This window comes from Alligator mississippiensis, chromosome 7 (assembly GCF_030867095.1).
Source record: "Alligator mississippiensis isolate rAllMis1 chromosome 7, rAllMis1, whole genome shotgun sequence".
Taxonomy (NCBI): domain Eukaryota; kingdom Metazoa; phylum Chordata; order Crocodylia; family Alligatoridae; genus Alligator; species Alligator mississippiensis.
Window position 1 is genome coordinate 23,210,065 of NC_081830.1, and position 22,815 is coordinate 23,232,879.

General features: G+C 42.1%; 1 long non-coding RNA gene across 2 annotated transcripts in view; it reads left to right on the forward strand.

Moving 5' to 3' along the window:
- Nucleotides 1–22,815, forward strand: part of LOC109281943 (uncharacterized) — a 78,835-nt gene that overhangs the window by 54,956 nt on the left and 1,064 nt on the right. For both annotated transcript variants that reach the window (XR_009463402.1, XR_002088770.2), the window contains exons 2-3: nucleotides 20,114–20,236; nucleotides 21,991–22,214. This is a non-coding gene — a long non-coding RNA (uncharacterized LOC109281943). The remainder of the gene's footprint in view (nucleotides 1–20,113; nucleotides 20,237–21,990; nucleotides 22,215–22,815) is intronic.

Genomic DNA, 22,815 nt, shown 5'->3' on the forward strand with positions numbered 1-22,815 from the left:
CACGTAAAAGATGTGTGCCGATGCTACTGCACGATAGCGCCGGTTATGACATATTAAGTTAGTACCTGTTATTACAGGTACTAAACTTACTGTGCTGTAATTACAGTGCATTAATGCATGTGTAGACATACCCAGTGAACCCAGAAATGCCAAGAAATATATATCTGAGACTGGGAGCTGGGTGGCTCATGCTTAAAGCTGTGCTAAAACAGTGTCACTGCCTGACCACTCATAAAGTTGATCTAGGTCTCTGATAGTAAGAGACCCACATGACAGTTGATAAGTGTATCTGGCTTTAGGCAAGATGAAAGAACCTCCCTTTAAAAGCCATCTACTGAAATCAGTGTTATTCTCAGTGGTCATAGGATCCCATAGGACTCACAGCCAGCTTGTGTAAATGAAAATGGCTTAGGGGCTTTTCTAACTAATGCCGTCAGCTAGGTCTGCTATAGATGCACCAGAAGACTTGGAAAGCCCTAACTAGTTTCCTGTTGATCTCCACTATCTTGATTCACCAAACCTCAGTGTAGAAGAGAATCTGGGTTACATTTCCAAAGTGCTCTGGGAGTCTACATGGATTAGTAATACTCATATTGTGGTTGAGGAGGAATTGAGGGGCATAAAGTTAATTAAATAATCTATTCTTAATATCCCTAGTACCGTCCTTAAAAATAACACCAATCTCACAAGATGGCTTTAAAAGGGAGGTTCTTCTCCTGTCATATGGATCTCTTGCTATCACAGACTTAGATCAACTGTATGAGTGTGGTTGTCATTGGAAGGAAGCTTCTTTTATCTTATATATCTAAGAGGGAATTGGAATTAATAATGTGGCAGCATATGCAAGCATGTTGCATAGTCATGTTTAAGGTATAAGCTAAACATAATCATTGCTGTGGGATGCTGAGTGGGTAACGTGAAGAGATTGGAGGGGTCACAACCTTTTCTACAGGTTTTAGGGCTCTAGGACTGCAAGTTCTGAGTTTGATTCTGAGCTGTACTGTAGGCTAGATACTGTATAGTAGTGTTGGTTTTGGCTTCTAGGTGATAACCATAATACTCAAATAGATCACCTGCTCTTATTTCATTATGATCTTGGAATAATACAGCTCCATGCCTATTCATACCAGACAGGGGGCAAAATGTCCTTACCAGGGAAATTAATTTTATATCCTGGCAAAATTCTCTTACATGCTTTTTAGATCAACCCAAATGCCTCACTCTCTGTAAGATTAGTATTTTTTGTTGAAGGACCAAATATGCAACTTTGTTTACATGCAGCTTTCTGTTTTTCTGTTTTATTTGCCAGCTTTGTGGTAAAGACATTAGGAACCTGCCTTAGCCTATACATCTTTGATCTTATTTTTGAAAGGTTGACTCTGGGTTTCATTATTAGTGTTTGAACCTTCAAAATCAGGCCTAGGTCCTGCAATACCCCTCAGTTTCTTCTGTCTCTTGTGACTCCTTTACACTTGGGATTCATTTAAACTGTTCCACTTTTGGTCTGTCCCTTGATATTAAGATAGGTATCCATCCTGAACTACCTCTGACCCCCCCCCAGCAGATCCTTGACTAAATCCATTGTCCATTTTTCTTCCTATGAAGTCGATTAGTAAATTTGCCAGAGTAAGTCATGAGTCCAGGTATGTATGCATACGATGTTCATTCACATACGTTCACAATAGTCAATCTAATACTTATCTATTACCTATAACAGTGTTATATCTTGACATTTTGTGATTCACATGTTATATTACTAATTATTTTTTCATGCTCACTAATGTTATGATAGCTAAATTGCTGTAGGGTTCAAAACTTGTTTATTATATTTCTGCCCAGAGGTAATTTTTCACCCAAGTTCCAACTTCCATCCCAAAACATGAATTTATATTGGAAATGCTGATGGATCGTGTCTGGAACTGGTGCAGGTCTGATAGAATATTGTAAAACATTGACTTTGTTACATGTTGAAATTGGGGTATTTTTTCCCCTCCCTTCCTTTCTTTTGTGTAAATCTGTTTTCACCACAGGAGCACATGCTGTCTCTTCTGGCTACAACACTACTTACTAATTCATCGATTCATCTTTAATGAGGCCCCCTGCCAATGTTTAAATAGCATTCGGAACAAAGAAAAAGGCAACATTTCCAAAACAGCTGCTTCTCCCCAATCCTGACATATCAGCCTTTTGGAATATCAAGTGAAAAAAAAAATTCCTTCCCCTAAAGTTGATAATTTATAATTTAGGTTCAGCTTTATAATTAATTGTTTGCAGGAGGGGAAAATAGAGATAGGTTTGAAATCAAAAAGAGTAAAGTTTCCCTTAGGCTGTTATGATACATGAAACCAACATGGGCTGTGTGGTGTGCTTGAGCATTGCAGACAGAACAGTGGAAGAATTCTCCTTTCCAGAAAGAATCATTTGTTTTACATTTGTGAGTTGGAGTAAGGATGCAAGAGAGGAACGTTTCTCAGCCAGTGTTTCATACAGGAATAGGCTGCCGTAGAATCTAGCTGGTTAACAAACCTCTGATACATCAGGGTAAATGACATAGGCCACTCTTATCTTAGTGACTATTGCTGTTTGTATTCTAGTCATATCTAGAGGCCGAACTGAGGTGAGGGCATTGTTGTATGTAGATATAATAAGAGAGTGTGTGTAAAAATTTCAAAAGCCCCTAAATTAAGAACATAAGTCCCGTTATCAAAAGTAACTTGGGCTCTTAAATTAATTGGTAGAAACTATGCTTCTAAATTTCTTGCACTCTGAAAATTTTACGTACTCCACAGAGCCCACAATTGAAGTGGATGAGAAAGACAAACAGTGAGAGAAAGGAAAGAGTAATTACACCTATATTATAGATGAGGAACCAAGAGTTAGAGGCTGCATGTCACTTCTGTTGCAGACCCAAGAACTAAACTCAGATCTTTTGAGGGTTAATTCCCTGCCCGTAGCTGCAACAGCATCCTTCCTCTCTGTAATGGCTATAATAAGTTCTGATACGAGTTTTTCATTGATCTACTGAAAAAGTACAGGCTGCCATCTTCCAAAATGCTCCACCTCTTTCCTGACAGGAAAGAGCAGCTTCCAATACAGGGGCCTTTGGTTTTCATTACAGTCTGGTCTCTGAAGAAGGAAGTGGTGCTTTGTGGGTTTTGTGTGTCTGATGGGAACCCACTAGATAAATTGAAGGAGTTAAGGGAAGAGTAATAAATATAATAACAATTTTTGCCCACCCTAATCTGGGCAGGATTCAAGTCCATGAATAAGGTGAAAGACTCCATATTCCATTCCCAGACCTTGGACTGTATCCAAAGCACTTTGTTTTCCTGTGTTGTAGTAGTAAATAGGAGGTTTCACTTCCTCTGTTCTGTAAAAGACAGTAACTAAACAAAGACTTTGTGGAAAATAAATACATACATACATACATACATACATATTTGGTTGGTTGGATTGTTTTAAACTTTGGTCCAGTTTCACCTAGATGTGTGTGAATAATTGTGTTTTTTTTTTGTTTCTTTTGCCCAATTATCAAATACATTTAAAAAAAAAAGATTGAAAATTATTTTCTGGCAAAATAACAATTGACCAATTAATGTTGGCATTCTGTCATTTTTTGAATTAAATTTAAATATTTTTTATCATCAACTTTCTCAATCAAAATGCACATTATTTTAGAGGCAAGGATTTCTGTGGGTCATATTTTTATTTGGACTAACAGCATCACTTCAATATAAACAAAATATTTTGTTCTTTAAAATGCCAGAACTAAATTTGTACACTTTTTCTAATGGTTTCTCAATTGTTTTTCAGTTTCTAATTGTTTTCAAAAACAGTTTTATGAATTCAGCATGGATTTATGAAAATGTTTCGCTAGTCTGAGTCTGAATTTCTTTTCATTGAAACATGCAACCAAACATTTTTCTCTAGTTTTAATCTCAGCTAGACACATAAAGTGAGATGGAAGTAAACAGTTCTGTTTACTGTGATGATACTCCTAAAATAGTTCATTTCGAAAGGGGAGTGGAGCCAGGAGAAAATAGGTGTGATAGCTACTCAAAGCAATAGTGTTGACTTGTTCAACACTGTTCATTCTATAATGAGATCAAGAATTTCCTCAGTCCTATGGTTCCAGTCTCCAGCTGGCCTGTAGCAAGCCGTCTCAATAAGGAATGCACCAGAGCTGGCAGTTTTGCCTGGTTAATGTTAATAGGAAAAAGCATTATTGCGGTGATAAGCACTGATTGTAATCACCAAACATGATAGGCTAGATCCCCTTCTTCTTGGGTGGCAAAGTAGGATTCTGTTCCACCCAGCTTGAGTCCTTGGAAAAACCATTAACACAGACTCTCCTCCTCCATTCTGCTTTTTTGTGATTTAGCCTTAACACTTAGAATACTGTACGTTATGAAAGTAGATGTTACCAGGTTTTCAGGGACTTGAGCAGGGTGGAAAAGGATCACATTTGGGCACCTAATATGTGGAATAGAATCAGGCCCAATATGTCCTGCTATCCTCAGTAGTCCTTTACATGGCTCTTTAATTAGTGCAGGATTCAAAGGGTCCCTGTCTGGTTGGCCTGCATTGTATGTCCCCCGACAGCATGTGTTATAACCTACAAAGCTACAGAACCTAGCATTGTAGCATGTTCTGTAAAAATGCTTACATTCAGTTCCAGTTCAATGCCCAGGATTGACCAAAATGGCAGCCATCACATGGTGACCCCAGGAAAGCTATGTTAATCAGTGTGAGTGTGAGCCACATAGCCATGACTGGGTATAGCAGCCTCAGTTGAGACTCTCCTTTCCTATTCATTACAACAGGATGCTGTCTCTTTTCGACCATAACGGACACTGCACACCTGCGTGAATCTTCCTGTTGTCAAACCAGTTTATTTTACTTGTACATACAGATACAGTGGTGAATATTTTAATACCCACATGTCCTCAAAATGTGAGACAAACACTGTCAAAGGAGCTCCATACTGAGTAGAGGAAATGCTTTGAAAAAGAAGTTGTTATACATCGATACAGGAATGCCTCTGATAAGTGATTCAAAATGTTTTTACATAAATAACACAGCTTCTGTACCCCCAGCTCCACACACATGCACACATATGTTCCCTCATACACCACACCTGAAAACAACAACAAAACAAAAGGAAGGGGGTTTGGAGGCATTTTCTGGGAAAGGATTCACGGCTCCGTTTCCATGGAAGCGACAGCACATCCCAAGTGGCAGTAAGAGCTGACAGAGCGCAGCTAGGAAAGGAAAAGTGCCATCTTCTTTACACCAAAGAACAGAGCAGGGGATGGGGGCAGGGAGCACTGCTGTAAAAGAAGAAAGAAAAATGTAATAGGGAGGATATAACCTGCTGCCTAAAGTTCAGGGCTGGGTAGGTGGGATGGTTCTCAGTGCATCCACAGACTTCATCTGTCACCTGGGCAAAGTCACACCAGGCTTATCCAACTCCGGTTGACTTCAGTAGGCATTGGATAGGGGGGTCTTTGCCCTCTCTCTGTAGCACCTCCTTTTTATTGCTCTTTGTTTTATTTATACTATTAAGTCTTCAAGGTAGGAGTTGTCTCTTACTATGTGTGTGTGGTAGTGCAGCTAGCAACATAGGGCCACAATTTCATTTGGGAACTGTAGCTATTACCATAGTACAAGTAATGCATAATAATGGTCATGAGAATCCTGTACCTGCAAAGTGATTTAATTGACCAATAAATAGGTTGCTTCCAGGTGAAGCTGTATCTTGGGACTTGGGTCATATCAAAAACCAGTCAATATGCAGCTTGAGTAGCTTTAAGGGAGCATTATTGCTCTTGGATAATACTTCCTATAGTCGACTAGGCATATAAATTATGACAACCACTCTAGACACTCTATGTTCATTGCAAAGAAAAGTTATTTTTTTCTTTTAAGCTTCAGGGGTTGGGGCTTAGATTGAAACTCATTTACTTTCAGCTTCTAAGTGACTGAAAATAAATTTAAGGTTCCTAAGTCATTCAACTGCATTACAAAATTTTACTCTATATCTCATTATGACACTGGCTGATCCATCAGCACAGTTTGTGGCATACAGAAAATACCAGTGGAGGGAAAATATTGGTTGACCAATGTACCTGTATTTTGTAACTTTTAATATTTTTGAGCAATATTTGCAATAAAATTGGACATGTATCTGAAACAAGGGAACTGGCATATTGTTATGAATTTGAAGTTCCTTATATGCTTGAGGTGTCTGTCTGTGCTGACTTGCACTAAATTTTGGGCAAAACAATTACTCTGTGAAACTCATTGCCATTGTGTAAGAACTGTGACTAAGAGTTCAGTAGGATTCATGAGCAGCTGTTTATATGGATAATGAGAACATCTAGAGTTGTTATAAATAAGAATAAGAAAAGAAACAACATTGTTTATTTTGGGGGGTTGTCCTAATTAGAATGCAGTTTAAACTGCATGAAATTTACCCTCCTCCCTGGCCAAATATGCACTAAGAAGGGCTATTTAAATACCAGAACGTAGTATCTAGAGAAGTGGTAGTGTTCTCCATCTCTGGTTATCTTCAAATCATGTGCCTTCCTGGAACATAATCTTTAGTCAAGCACAAGTTGTTGGGCTAAATGCAGGGGTAGCTGCCTGGAAGTCACTGGCTTGTGTTAAACCAGAGATCATGTTATATCATCTGATGGCTCTTTCCCTCCTTAAAATCTATAGAGGGTCCTTACCCTACAAATAGCTTAATGTGGGCAGACTCTTTAGTGTAGAAAAGTCAGTGGGGCTATTCATCTCTGGTCACAAGCTCAATGCCTAAAGTGTTCCAAAAGCAGTACATGCCATATTTACTTGATTGCAAGGCAAGGTTTCTCCCTCCAGTTAACATGGTGGGGGGGAAAGTCCCTCATCTTGGAATCAATTAGAAGGCAGGAGGTGGGGCAGGCAGCTGCTTCAACTGCTATTCTAGCCCTGACCTGCTGCCTGCACCCCTGCTGCCTCTGCCCCTTCCACCTCTCCCCACTGCAGCAGTGTAGAGGACAAATTTAAGATGACATTCCAATTATAAATTGATAATTTTTCCATGCACTGAATCTAAGCATTGAGGGGTTGTCTTAAATTCAGGATCATCTTGGATCCGGATAAATAAGGTACATAGAATAAGCTGGGAGGCGAAGGGGTAGAGAGAAGGAGGCGGTGGCCTTCATGCAATGTCTAATACTCATGTCAGCTCTTTCTTTTTCCCTCAGGTAGCATATAGTTCCCCAGTGTTCCCTTCTCAACCTTGGAGAATATCCACTTAGATTTATTTTTATAAACATACTATGCAAGGATTTGGCTCTCTGCTTTGCCAAAGGAAAAGACAGATTGCCACTACTTTAGAAGGAATATTTTTAATTACATATTGATTTTTTTTTATTTTTTTTTTTTGGTGGAGAGTGTGTTTTGCTGTTGACAGATATAGTGGAATACAGATCTTCTATATGCATGTAGATTAGGCCTGATATAACAAGACATTTGAATTAAAATGCATTCAGTTATTTTCATGAAAGTTTACTTGTATGTCAGCCCACAAGGAATTTGGATTTTATTTTGATGAATTTACTGAAATGAGTACAATTTAGTCTTTTTTACTCATGGTCTCTTTTAATACTACATAAGCACAGTTGTGACTACCTATGAAATATCACATTGACGTGTGACTGCAGTAATTTACCTATTGCATTAGAAATGGGGGGAAGTCTTAAAATTACTTTTTGGGTAGGTTGTTTGTGTATTATACTCTTCAGCCCCTTCCAAACAAATGGCTGTCCAATCCTCTGGATACCTCTTCCTACACACCCATGGGGAAAACTGGTAATTTTGTAAATGGTCAGATAAACAAGTTGACACAAGCAGGTTGACATAGAAGCGTACCTCTACACGTTATAACAGTATGCAGTTCAGAGCTGGTAAAAACATGTGCATGTATATTGATAAAGAGCCAGGGAGTTCTAAAATAGTTTTCACATTTATATGTAAAGAATTACTGATTTTTCTCTGCCTCATAACCTAAGAAATGGAACAGACATACAGGAAGTCTTATGTTTTATTTCACTCAGGTAGACTTGTAAAGCATGCAGCCCTGGTGTACAATGCAACAAGAGTCGAATTAAAAGTAGATTTTTTTTTTATAGCATTACTTTTTTTATTGCATTGTATAAGGACTGAACAATCCTATGCACCAGTACAGGCTGGATGCTGACTGGCTAGGCAGTAGCTCTGCAGAAAAGGACCTGGGGGTTACAGTGGACAATAAGCTGAATATGAGCCAACAGTGTGCCCCTTTTTGCAAAGAAGGCTTACGGCATACTTAGCTGCATTGGTAGGAACATTGCCAGCAAGTCAAGGGAAGTAATTATTCCCCTTTATTCAGCACTGATGAGGCTACATCTGAAGTACTGTGCCCAGTTTTGGGCCCCCCACTACAGAAAGGATATGAACAAATTGGAGAGAGTCCAACAGAGGGCAACAGAAATGGTGAGGGGGTTGGGGCACATGACTTAGGAGGAGAGGCTGAGGGATCTGGGCTTATTTAGTCTGTAGAAGAGAAGACTGAGAGGGGATTTAATAGCAGGCTTCAACTACCTGAAGGGAAGTTTGAAAGAGGATGGAGCTAGTTTGTTCTCCGTGCTGGCAGATGACAGAACAAGAAGCAATGGTCTCAAGTTGCAGCAAGGGAAGTGTAGGTTAGATAATAGAAATACTTTTCTCACTAGGAGAGTAGTAAAACACTGGAACAGGTTACCCAGAGAGGTTGTAGAATCTCCATCCTTGGAGAAATGGATGGGAGATGTAGAAGTGGATGGCAACTTGGGCAGCAGTGACCATGATATGACTGAGTTCAGGATCCTGAAGAAAGAAAGGAAGGAGAACAGCTGAGTAAGGACCCTGGACTTTAGAAAAGCAAACTTTGATTCACCCAGGGAACTGATGGGCAGGATCCCCTGGGAGGTGAGTCTGAAAGGGAAAAGAGTCTTGTATCTTAAAGAAGCCTTAATGAGGGTGGCAAGCTTGGCTTAGCAGAGAACTCTTCAGCGAGTTTAAACGCAAAAAAAGGAAGTTTACAAGAAGTGGAAGCTTGGACAGATGACTAGAGGAATATAAAAATATTGCTTGAGCAGGCAGGGATGATAATCCCCCGGGGGTTGGCGGGGTTATCGCCACTGCAAGCCCACTGGGCAACCTTTGTAAATTCAGGCATTGAAGGGAACCCACCCCTACCCTAGCCCTGGAATGATCTGTGGGGAAAGCAAGGGCCCCCAGTGGGACACTGGGGAATAAACAGGAGAAACTGGTGCTCCTGCTAAACAAGAATGACTATGACCTCACAGGGATAACAGAGACCCGGTGGGACTCCACCTATGACTGGGCCGCAGGTATAGATGGCTATACCCTGTACAGGTGAGATCGTACAGATAAAAAGGGGGTGGGGGTGTAGCTCTGTATGTCAAGGACAGCTACATGTCCCTGCAAATTGATATTGGCACCCAGGAAGGATGACTGGAGTCTCTCTGGGTTCAAGTACTAGGGGAATGTGGCACAGGGGACATCATGATACGAGTCTACTACAGTCCTCCTAACCAGACACAAAAGCTGGACCAGGAATTTGCCAGGGAACTGGCTGAGGCTGCACGCTCTTGATGCATGGTTGTCATGGGGGACTTGAGCTACCTGGGCATCTCATGGGAAGAGCACTCGGCCAAATCCGATCAGTCACAAAGCTTCCTCGTGCGCGTGGACTAGCTCTACCTGACTCAAGAAGTCTATGGGCCGACAAGAGGTAAAGTGTTGCTGGACTTGTTACTGGCCAAAGGGGATGATCTAGTCAGTGACCTAAGAATTGATGGGAAGCTGGGTGATAGTGACCATGATCTGATCACCTTTACTATCCATCACAAAGCTGGCAAGTCTGTCAGCAATACAGAAGTCCTCGACTTCAGGAAAGCTAACTTTAACAAGCTCAGGAGGCTCGTTGTCGAGGCCCTAAGGGACCACGACTCGACAGGAAGAGGGGTCCAAGAGGAGTGGTTGCTCCTCAAGGGAGCAATCCTGATAGCACAATGGATGGCCATCCCATCTTGGAGGAAGGGTAGCAAAAGGGCGCAGCAACCCCCTTGGCTCAGCAGGGAACTGGAAGACCTCCTACACCTCAAAAGAGAGACTTATAAAGGAAGGGAGGCTGGAATTACCACCAAGGAGGAGTACTCAGCACTGGTCCGTACCTGCAGGGAGTGGATCAGGAAAGCCAAGGCTGCAACCGAGCTCCACCTGGCTTCACATATCAAGGACAAGAAAAAGTCCTTTTTCAGATATGTAGGGAGTTGGGAAAAAAAGCAAGGGTAACATTGGACCCCTGCTGAACCAAATGGGAGAGCTGATAACTGACACCCAGGAAAAGGCCAATCTACTTAATGGGTACTTCGCATCAGTCTTTCATCAGTCCAGTGGGACTGCCCTGCCTAGCAAGATGCCTAGCAAGATGGCCACGGTGAGGGCCATCCTTTACTAAATCAACCCAGCATTGGTGTTGATTTAGTAAAGGATCACCTTAAGAGGCTGGACACCTTCAAGTCAGCTGGTCCTGAGAGATTCCACCCTAGAGTACTCAAGAAGCCCAACCATTGGCAAAAATATCTGAAAACTCATGGCGCTCAGGTGAAGAACCTGAAGACTGGAAGAAGGCCAGTGTAGTACCCATCTTCAAGAAAGGGCGGAAAGTAGATCCCGGGAATTACAGGCCAGTCAGCTTGACCTCAGTCCCCGGTAAGATTCTGGAGAAAATGATCAAAAAGACCCTTCTGGATAAGCTGGCTGAGGGCAACATCCTGAGGAATAGCCAGCATGGTTTTGTCATGGGAAGGTCTTGCCTGACCAATCTCATCTCCTTCTATGACCAGGTGACATACCACCTGGACAAGGGAGAAGAGATTGATGTCATATATCTGGACTTTAAAAAAGCCTTTGATCTGGTGTCCCATGACCTCCTCGTGGAAAAATTGGCCAACTGTAGCCTCAGCTATACCACAGTTCGATGGCTGGGTAATTGGCTCCGAGGTCAGACCCAGAGAGTAGTGGTCGATGGTAGTGAATCATTATGGTGCTCTGTGACCAGTGGCATCCCCCCAAGGCTCTGTTCTTGGACCAGTTCTCTTTAACATCTTTATCAGTAATGTGAACATTGGTGTCAAAAGCACACTGGCTAAGTTTGCTGACGACACTAAACTTTGGGGCATAGTGTCCACACCTGAGGACAGGCTAGTGATCCAGGCTGACTTTGATAAACTTAGTAAGTGGGCGGATACAAATCTAATGATGTTCAATACCGATAAATGTAAGGTGCTTCACCTCGGGGTGGGCAGGGGGTGGTGGGGGGAACCCGCAGCATGCTTATAAGCTAAGCAGTGCTACGCTTGCTAGCAGCACTGCTGAAAGAGACTTGGGGGTCATGACTGACCGCAAGATGAGCATGAGCCGCCAATGTGATGTTGCAGCTGGTAAAGCTAACCAAACTCTGGCTTACATGCTTCTCAAGTAAATCTCAGGATGTCATCTTCCCACTGTACTCAGCCTTGGTGAGGCCGCAGCTGGAGTACTGCATCCAATTCTGGGCTCCTCAATTCAAGAAGGATGTTGAGAAGCTTGAGAGAGTCCAGAGGAGAGCCACACGCATGATCAGAGGGCAAGAGAATAGGCCTTATGAAGAGAGGCTGAGAGCTATAAGACTCTTCAGCCTGGAAAAACACAGGCTCAGTGGGGACCTGGTGGCTGCCTATAAGAAGTGTACATCAGGATCTGGCAGAACATCTGTTCACCAGAGGACCCCAAGGTAAAACAAGGACCAACGGTCATAAATTCCTCCAAGGCCGTTTCAGGCTGGGCATAAGAACATTTTCTTTACTGTCCGAGTCCCCAAGACTGGAAACAGACTCCCTCCAGAAGTGGTGCAGGCACCTACTCTGGACTCTTTCAAGAAACATTTGGGTGCTTATCTTGCTGGGATCCTTTGACCCTAGCTGACTTCCTGCCCCTGCGGCAGGGGGCTGGACTTGATGATCTTCGAGGTCTCTTCCATCCCTAGCGTCTATGCAACTATGAAATCAGGAAAGCCAAAGTGCAGTTGGAGTTGTAGCTAGCAAGGGACGTGAAGGGTAACAAGAAGGGTTTCTACAAGTATGTCAACAACAAGAGGAGGATCAAGGAAAGTGTGTGTCCCTTGCTGAATGGGACTAGGAATAACGGGTGTAAACTAGTTGAGAGTGGATTTAGGTTGGATATTAGGAAGAAATTTTTCACAGTAAGGGTGGCCAGGATCTGGAACGGGCTTCCAAGAGAGGTGGTGCTATCGCTTAGCTTGGAGGTCTTCAAGAGGAGGCTAGATAGTCACCTGGCTGGGGTCATCTGACCTTGGTCTTCTTTCCTGCTGGGGCAGGGGGTTGGACACAATGATCCATTGTGGTCCCTTCTGACTCTACAATCTATGAATCTGTGAACTGGCTAAGTAGCAGCTCTGCAGAAAAGGACCTGGAGGTTACAGTAGACAGTAATCTGGATATGAGTCAATGGTGTGCCCTTGTTGCCAAAAATGCTAACAGCATACTGGGCTTCATTAGTAGGAGTGTTGCCATCAGATCAATGCAAGTGATTATTCCTGTCTATTCTGTACTGGTGAGGCCACATCTGGAGTCCTGTGTCCAATTTTGGGCCCCCCACTACAGAAAGGATGTAAACAAATTGGAGACAATCCAGCTGAAGCCAACAAAAATGGTTTGGGGTCTGGGGCACATGACTTCTGAGGAGAGGCTGAGGGAACTGGGCTTATTTAGTCTGGAGAAGAGAATACTGAGTGAGGATTTAACAGCAGCCTTTAACTACCAGAAGTATAGTTCCAGAGAGGATGGAGCTGGACTGTTCTCAGTGGTGGTAGCTGACAGAACAAGCAGCAGTGGTCTCAAGTTGCAGCAACGGGAGTTTAGATTGGATATTAGAAAAAAAATTTCTCACTAAGAGGGTGATGAAGCATTGGAACTGGTTACCTAGAGAGATTGTAGAATCTCTATCCTTGGTGGGTTTTTAAGTCACAGCTTGACAAAGCCCTGGCTGGAATGATTTTGTTGGGGATGGTCCTGCTTTGAGCAGGGGGTTCGGCTAGATGACCTCCTGAGTTTTTGTTTTTTTTTTCCAGCCCTAATTTTCTATGATTCCATGTTCTGTGTTAATGTTTGCAAAGGGGGCTAGTACATATATCACCAGCTAAAGTCTAACATGCTGTTGTATTGAGCTCTAAAGAAACAAAGAACATAATTCTGTATTGTCCTGCTCCACATACAATGAGAAAGTACCATATTCACTCAATAAACGATGACCCACCAATGATTAAGTTCTATATTTGAAAAATTTACAATTTTTTTATAATTTTCCAGTTATAGAATCTATATATTAGAGTATTGTCTTGAATTCATTTCCCTTCCACTACTATGGTAGGGAAAATAGTGGCTGGGGGGAGTCAAGTGGCTTCCTTGTCCCCTACCCCCTCTAAGTCTTCCCCCTGTGGCCTTCCTTCTCCTTACTGTCAAACCCTGTTCAGGCTCTCTTCCCTCCCAAGCCACCATTTGGGAGTGAGCTGCATATGATAGTAAAGGTGGGGGAAAGGGCCAGAGAAGAGGGCAGAAACTGCAAAGGGGAGCATGAAACTACTGGCTCTAGCCCCTAGCCTGACTGCTGCAAATTTCAGTACAGGTATTCCATAAACAACACTTTTAAACACCACTTTTGTGTACCTACTTATACATGCTACAAAACCTGGCATGTCTACACATACCTGTTAATGTGCAGCAATAAGCTCCGGAGCTTATCGCTGTCAGGCATGTGTCTGCACATGCGCCTGGGATTATAGCATGTTGAGCTGGGGCCGAGTAGCCCCAGCTGGCAGGGGATCCCAGGGAGCCCCCTGGCTCTAAGTGCTGCGGGGGGGTTGGCTAGGGCATAAGGGAGCTTCATTGTGGGGTTAACTAGCAGGCAGCCTCCAGATTGAGGCACCCTCATGCCCCAGGCAGCCCCTCCAGGATCTACATGTATGCTGCTGCAAAGTAAATAAGTTTATTCCAGTTTAATAGGGTCACATATGCTGACACCGAGACATGTACTACACAGCTAATTAGCCTACTGTACAGTAACTGTCTTGTGTAGATGCTCCCACTGTGCATGATATTAGTCCAGAGTCAAAAGGCTGATGATTTAGCATATAGTTCATTGGTCTGGGCCCCAGCAGAGTCAGCAGCATCTCAAGCTATGGTTACCCCACAGACCAGCACTGCTCGGGATGTGCGTGTATTCCAGATACCCCCACAAAGGAGTCACATGCTAATTAGCCCCCTACCAGTGACTGGAACTGGGTGTTCTTCTTGTAAGTCCTGGAACCCTCCAAGCATTTATATGCAGATGAGGATGCAAATACTTCTTACTTGAAGTAAGATGTGATTGTAGATCAGGTACAGGAAATGTTTGCACATAACCATTGTGTCAGTTTCACCGGAGAAGGCTAAGAGAAATTAAATTACCTGTTCAAAACCTTGCATCAGATCTGTGACATGCTGAAGAATAGAAGCTGGGTTTTTTGAGCCCTGGTCTAGTGCCCTACCCACTGGACCCATGCATACAAGGACCAGGCATTGTTGTTATCGTCCAGCCTTCTGGTTTAACTAAATTAAATGGTGCTTGTGAAGTGCAAGTGGGTATGTTTTGCACTGCTTAAGTACAAAAGTTAATGACTGCATGTAGAGCAGGGGTAGGCAACCCCTGGCTTGGGTGCCAGAGTGTGGCATTCAAAAGCATTTTGCTTGGCACATGTGCCTTGGGGCGAACAGCAGGGAAGGGGCCAGGGCTGCACTCCTACAACAAGGGTTGGGCTCCTCATGGCTTCCCCATATCCGTCTCTGGCATGCCAACCTCTTAGAAGTTGAGTTCACGGGTGTTTTTGGCGCACTGCCCAAAAACATTGCTGACCCCTGATGTAGAGAAAGTCATCTCCCATTCTCTCGCTTTTGTCTTTTTTTTTTTTTGAGGTAGGATCTAGGAAGCTTTAGTCAAATTTTCAAAAGTCCCTACACCTTATTTTCAGCATGGATTTGAACACTAGAAACATGAATTCAACTCAAATCAGAGCTGGGCACCTAACTTGCTCAGTGCTTTTGTAAGTCTTTTCAGATGCATAAATACCTTTTTAAAATGTAAGTCACTTTTTTAAATGGGCCATAGACCTAAGTGACTTGGGTATCTCACTTTGAATATGTTGCCTCTTCCTGTCTGTAAGTAAACCAGTTGACATGGTATCATTGTACAAATGATGCTGATAATTCTATCTTTAGGTATTTGTAATATGCCCACCCAGATGACAACATATCTTAGCCTCCAAAAATAAAAATGTCACTGTTGGCCCAAAAGAATGTTTCATTTCATTCCAGAAGTAAAATAACAAATTGCCTTTAATGGTAGCATCACCAGAAATAGGCCTTGGTTGCTTTTTCATGTCACTTTTGAGTGCCTTGTTGATATTTTTATGGATTTTTATTATATAGCTTGTTATGCAGCTAGAAAAAACACATCATGTTCTTGAAGCTTGGCAGGCAGGGGGCTGAGCTATAATAAGAATTGTTACACTCATGGTTTTAATATCTTTTACTTCAAAGCAAGGACTTGATTTGATCTTTCATCATCTCAGCTGTTGTTTACCAGCTTCCTACAGATGCTGTTTGAACTAACAAACCCCACATTTCCTGGTTTGAGTGAGTAATTCCCTTGGTAGTTGCAGTCCGTTCACTAGAAGGCTTAGTCGTCCTGATTGAATGATGCCACTAACAAGAAGGGGATAAACTATTTAAACGTGCAGTATCACCTTTCAATCAAATAATAACCAGACAAATTAGCTTGGCTTAGCTCCTCAGCCCTACTTCCCATTTACTGCTTTGAAAGGAAACAGCTAGCAAGAAGAGGGCTGGCTCGGGGGTCAATTTGCTCAGAGCATCAGAAGGTGACAGACGTGTCTCTGATACAAGGTCTTCTCTTTTGGCACTGATAGGTGAATAGCATTTTGCTTCTTGCAGAGCCTTTTAAATCAGCTGAAATTTAGAAATTGCTGATGAGGGAAGAAGAGGTCCTAGGTCACCTATTTCAAAGAGCACAGACCAAAATAAGTTCTTATTCTACACCAAACACTGTTGTGTCCACATACTTTTAAATGAAGTAACTGGCATCAGTTGTATGTGGTTTGTTCTTTCCTACTTGGCTTCTCTTCCCTCTCCCTCAGCCCAATGACAGAGGAGAGGGAGAATGGGTGTAGATATAACTATACATAGATATTGTATGTGTAGGTGTTATGGAAGAGTTGAAAAGCTCCAACGGAGATTGACATCTTGTTGTGCTGGGTGCCTTATATATAGGCTGACCATAAGGAAATCTGGGACATATGGGACACTGCCCCCTACCCCGCACTGCTCCAACTCCTGGCCAGATTGTGCCCTGTTTCTGGGATGTCCATTATAATTCTCCACGGCCATCCCAGACCACCCTCTTAAATCTGAAACTGTCCTGGCTAAACCAGGACATATGGTCACCCTACACGTATATGTGCAGCAAGAGAGAGTCCCTGTCCCAAGGAGTTTAGTCAAAGTCCAAAAGCCGAGATAAGACAAAGTCAAAAATAGACAAAGGTTGAGAAGGGAAACAGACGCTGGAAGTGATTTGCTTAAAGTGACACAATAAATCAGTTGCAGTGCTGGGAATAAAATTTAACTCTCCAGAGTCCCAGTTGATTTCTCTTCCACTGAACTCCACTGGGTCTTTCTCTTACATACTTTTGATTGGGAAGAACTGCACTTTGAACTTGGCATAGAATTTGGTGGGGTTATTGGCTGATTTTGTATTCTGCAGGACATAATTGCATAGTTTCAGGTTGGCTTCCTCAAAAGTTCACCTTTCTCTGTATCATTCCACTGGGTCAGAGAAATTGAGCAGCTGACTGTAGCCATATCCTAGAACTTTAGGTAACCCAAGTCCACAACATAAGCAGCTTTGAAGATAAGGACCGCAAATGTTATTTCTCTACTAAGTTTTTCTCCCACCCACCACCCAACAGTCGTCTTTTACAGCAAAATGCCAAGCCACCATGTTAGAATCTACTTAGCTTTCACTATTTTCTAATAAAACACCATTTTAGAAAAAAAAGAAGTGATTTTGGTAAGAAGCGTGTGTGAGGAAAATGACGGAGTGTCTTTTTCATAGAAGTCCAAGAATAATTTCTCCACTGTTCAGGATACTTGGATATTTAGTCTACCTCGGAGGCATTGAACTTTTATCAGTCAAAGAGCCATTTTGTCATAGTAAGGGCCAGATTCTCATTTATGCTAAAGCCTTTCCAATGGCACAAGACCTAGAGACTTTATATTATTTCAGTTGTTTCAGAAAATCTCTTCACCCAAAGCACTTGGGGGTTAAATTAATTCAGTCAATGAGTTAAACAGCAGCAGAGGGGGAAAGAAACTGAAAGGCACAGACAAGGGAGAAAAGATGATTTCCACCTTAAATTTTTGTTTTAAAAAGGAAGAGAGTACAGAGAAGAGAGATGCAGGGAAGCTGCACATTATGGTCTGAGGGGCAGGGGAAGCTATTATACCCCAGTGGTATGAAGAGGCAGAGAAGACCAGTGCTACAAAACTGTGTAAGAGGTTTATTACATGTGGAACATCACACACATTTAGTACAAGTTATATTAAAAGCTACAGCTTTCAGTTACCTGGAGCTGGTTATTGTACCCACAGATTGCTGATATGTGACAGCATCTGTCTATTAGTAGTAGTACGTGGTGTTTTTACTACAGTAGTGCCAAGGAGCCATGGCCGTAGCCTAGGATCCCACAGTGGGAGGCAGTTTGCAGACACAGAACATAAAAAATCATGTCTTTGTCTCCTGTGACTTAGAGTTCAACAGGCCAAAGTTAAGATTGAATTGTAGAGCTTCCTGTTCCACTAGAACTGAAAAGCTTCCTTTGGTGGTGTTCCTTGTCTCATCTTCTGAATCCCCCTTTTTTTATATTACCACTTTGTCTCATGGCAAGATAGGTTAATGTTTTTCTTGTATCATTGTTAAATTTGCCTTTGAATTTCCCCATACTCTTAATTTTGAGGAAGAGGAAAGTTAAACAGAGCCTGACTGTCTGTTTCTGTTATTGATAAAAAGTTACACGTGTTGCTCCTCCTATCCAACAGGGCCCAGATTTAAAAAAGTTAAATGGACACATGCCTTGTGGAATTTATAAAAGGCTCTAAACTGGTTAGACCCTTAAGTCCATGACATCTAAGCATGCATCTAGTCAGGTTATGCATGCAAGTGACTGCAATGTAGTATAGCGTAGACAGACCTGAGCCAGATACCAAGAGCAACGTAGTCATTTATCACACTTCTTAGTAGGGCAAATTAGCCTGGGCTGAACTCCATGTTTCCCCTGCACCTTTTCCATTGGAACTCAGCATCTAAAATAACTGGGGAGTCTTTTGAAAATTCACCCTTTGCCTTTTATTAATTTCTCTACCTCTGAAAATTCTCATCAAGTGTCTGATCATTTTGTTGGGCTCTTCTAAGTCTAGGTTGAGTACCATTGGTCTAGACAACTAAGAATATTGTAACAAGATGTCTTTCAAGTGCATGTTTTCCCCATTTTTAATAGAATATCTAAATCCATGCTAGGCAGGACTTGAGGGCCAGGACTCCTTTGCATAGAAGGAACAGCACTAAATCAGGTTTTAAGCCACCCACAGTTTCTAATCTAGGGAGGCTGATCACGCTTCTTACACATTGAGAAGCCTCTGAATCTCACAAACAGGAGTTTTACATTTGATAGTTTAGAACAGTGGTTCTCAACCTTTGGTATCTTATGTACCCCTTGCCAGTCAACTTGGCAAAAGCAAAACCGGAAGTCCCACCGTGGCACTTCCGGTTTTGCAGCCATGAGCCGAGTCCCACTTTTTCCACCGCAGCCCAGGGCAAAGCAGCCTGCGCGGGGCCTCCTTCCCTATCCCCTGGCACACTGATGCTGGGGAGTGAAAGCCGTGGCATACCAGACATGGTGGGTGGGGCGGCAGCCAGAACTTCCGGCCCAAACAGGCAAAGACCAGAATGTAGCACCCGCGTATCCCCTATCTGTGTCTTGCATACCCCCCGGGGTATGCGTACCATGGGTTGAGAAACACTGATTTAGAATGACACCCTCAATTTATTTCCACGTTTTACATTATTGCCCTATCTCAGTGTGATTAGTGAGAAAGGAAGTGACTTGCAAGTTTGGAAAATAATAAATGCAGACCTGGCTTTGCAGAGCAGGAGTTGTTTTGTACTTTTCAAGAAGTTTTCAGACCAATTAATCTGACAAGTCAACTGTTCCACTGAGCTTTATTTAAGGAAAGTAAATAAAACGTATCCTGGATGTGTCCTTGCCTGGGATATAGTCAACCTTTGGATGATGTAAGAGGGAATTTGCCTTTGCTTAAGGTTTTGTTACATCCCAAATTATTTGGAACTTCTTAAATCAAAGCAGTGAGGCATGACAGTGAGATAGAGAGAATTGTGAATTTTATTGATGGTGTCTGTGCTGTACAGGGATAAAAAAGATGCCTCCCTTTACATGTGGGTGAGTTCAATATAAAACCTGAAGGATGTTCTCTTGAGACACTTACTGTGTTCTTCCAAAGTCTGGGTGAAGAATTGGGAGGAAACATCCACAGGCCATCAAATTTCGAAGGTATATCTAGAAAAAGCGTTCTGTAAAATGCCTACATGATTGCTTGCAGATAGAAAAAGTCTTGCATTCTGTAAACCTGGTTTCCCTTTAGATGAAGTTTGTCATGCATGCAGAAGCAAGGGTTGGCTTTAGTTTGTTAGTGCCCATTTGTATAAATAAACTGGCTTGCCTGGACTGGAACTGGAACTCAGTGCCCATTCAAGGAGCAAGATAATTAATTGTTAGTTAAGCTGGTTTTCTAAGCTACTTACATTCACTCCTGGTGCTTTCCTTTTTTTCCAGATGGTCTTGTTTCTGTAGGAAAAAATGAAAGAAAATGTGAAATTTTCTTTAACTCAGGTCTGCCTGAAATCTGTTAATTTTGGACTCTTGTGTATTTAATTTGGAGATGCCAACAATCACACAGTAAGTTTAAATCAATTTCTTTGCAAGCTTGCTTTCCCTCTTATCTGTAAGATGGGGAAGATCATCCCTGCCTTACAGGCATGTAAATTTTAATGGTTTTGTCCCTAGTTCAGCAAAAACATTTAAATATATTCTGTTGGAATCAATAGGACTCTAGGCCTGTGTTTAAGTGCTTTGCTGTACTGGGTCCATAATAGTTGTAAAACTTTTTGAGATAATTTGAAAAGGAGCTCTTTTTTTAGATAATTTGAAAAGAAATGCAAGATGTTCCTATTTTTACATTTATTCTTGCTTGAAAGCAAGCCATGGAGATACTGAAAGAACAGTCTCACGTGGCAGCAAGGGAATTTTAGGCTAGATATTAGGAAGAATTTTCTCACTAGTAGTGTAGTAAAACACTAGAACAGGTTATGCAGAGAGGTGGTGGAATCTTCATCCTTGGAGGTTTTCAAGACCCAGCTAGACCAAGCGTTGGCTGGGATGATCTAGTTGGAGGTGATCCTGCTTTGTGCAGGGGGTTGAACTAGATGACCTCCTGAGGTACCTTCCAACCTTCATTTTCTATATGATTCTGTGAAGATGGAGACATTTTGAAATTCAGCCTTGAAAGTTCATTTCACAAATTAAACTTTTTTTTTAATGCAAACTCCATATCTGAATATTCATCAAACTTTTTGGCATCTAAAATCCAGATCTGGGCATTACAATCTGGGCATATTTCTTTCATAATCTTAGTACATTATCAGTTACATAGCATTGCCATAACTATTATAGGCATTTAAGGAAACTTAAAATTAGCTGCAGGGAAGCACTCTTGAGTAGAAATAGGGGAATTTTTTTCCAGTAAGTGATTAAGGTTTTGTTCATCCCAAAATTGTTTGTCAATTTGACTAATAGTTTCAGATGGGAACAAAAAAGTGGGGAGAACGGGCACACCCACACCATTTTTAACCCATAGTTCAGGGATTAGAGCGCTGACGAGGATGGAAGAGAGCCAGGTTCTATTCTCTCCTCTGCCGGAGAGGTTGAATCTGTATCTCCCATCACTTACACAATTGGCCTAATCACTGCATTATAGAGGTGCTCTTAATCACTCCTGTTTGATCCTCTTCCGCTCTGTATAAGTACATGTTCGATATAACAAAGACTGGTACCTCGGTGTCCTGTCTCCCATGTGAGTGTCCTAACCCTGCATGTAGAGACTTTTATTTTTCTGTCATTTGTTTTGGTGGGTACATAAGTACAAATTGAATAGTACCAACAGAAAAAACAAAAGAAGCCCTGCCTCACAACGCCTCTTAGTGGTGGTCAGGAAAATCTTCTGGGAAACATAGGTTCAAATCCTTTCAAGTCAGTGATGTAGCATCTGAATCCTTGTGTAAAAGGGGGACCTGTAGCTGCAATCACTGCTCCTTTGGTGAGCTTAACCTTACTTTTTCTTACAAGTGCTTAACACATTTTGTGCTAAAAGCTAACAAGATGGGTGGTTTTTTTCCACTGGCCTTTCATTTTGGCAAGGAAAAGCTGGGGGGAAACCTAAGTTTTGTCTACTAGATGTTTACAAAAATGTACAGGGCTCATAATCTGTGGTTACCTTAATGACTTGAACATAAGTTGATGTCAAGGGAGTTTGTTTTTGCTTTTTTTCCAAAACACAAGGAACATTTAGGATCCCCAATCCTGTTATAAGTGTACAGGAGTTAGGTGCCTCTTTAAACCTCCAGCTGAGTTGATTTTTCCTCTCTGATTCACAGCACCGTGCTGCCAAATACAGAGAAAGGAAACTGAAGGCAAAGACTATTTAACAGACACGTACAGAGACAGCATGATGGATTTAAATGAATGGGAGGAGGTGGCTGAAGGAAGAAGCCTGGATGACTGGAGCATCTTGTTTATATCACCTCTGAGAGTCAATTACATGCGTATCGCACAGCACAAAGCCCAGTTGTCTAGACAATCGTCTAATTGCCTTTCCTTGGTAAGCAGCAGCCCTGGTGACATTCCAGACCTTGACCTCTGCCCTGTCCAACTTCAAAACAAGTGCCATTAGGAATCACATAACACTGCGCATTAAAGATGGTAGGAAAAGGTCATAGGATCAGCCTACAGCAAGAGTTTCAGCAACACTTCTGAATATAGAGCATTCACCCTCTGAGACTGATCTATTGTAAGAGAGCATTAGTACAACTCTATTGCTTATAATGGGGCTGCATGGGAACCAACTGAGGTTTGTCTGCTAGGGGTTGGGGGGGAAGGTATGCGGAACAGAGTTGCTCCACAGAGTTACCAACTTTTGCTTCATAAGGAGCTTTGACAATCCCTAACTCGGAAAAAGGCTGTAAAACTATTCCATGGTAGATTTGCAATGTCAATTAATAAGGTTACAAAGGAAGTTACACCAAGGAGATAAATAATTTAGAGAAAACAATTAGGGAAAACTTTCCAAAGTGTGTGACTTAAGAAACTAAGGTATCTTTACATGTGTTCTGGGGTTTGGGAGGAGCGGGGGGAGCAATTTAATTAGAGCGACTTTGGGAAGCCACTGTAGTTAAAGCACCTGCAGTGTCTTGGGTATTTAG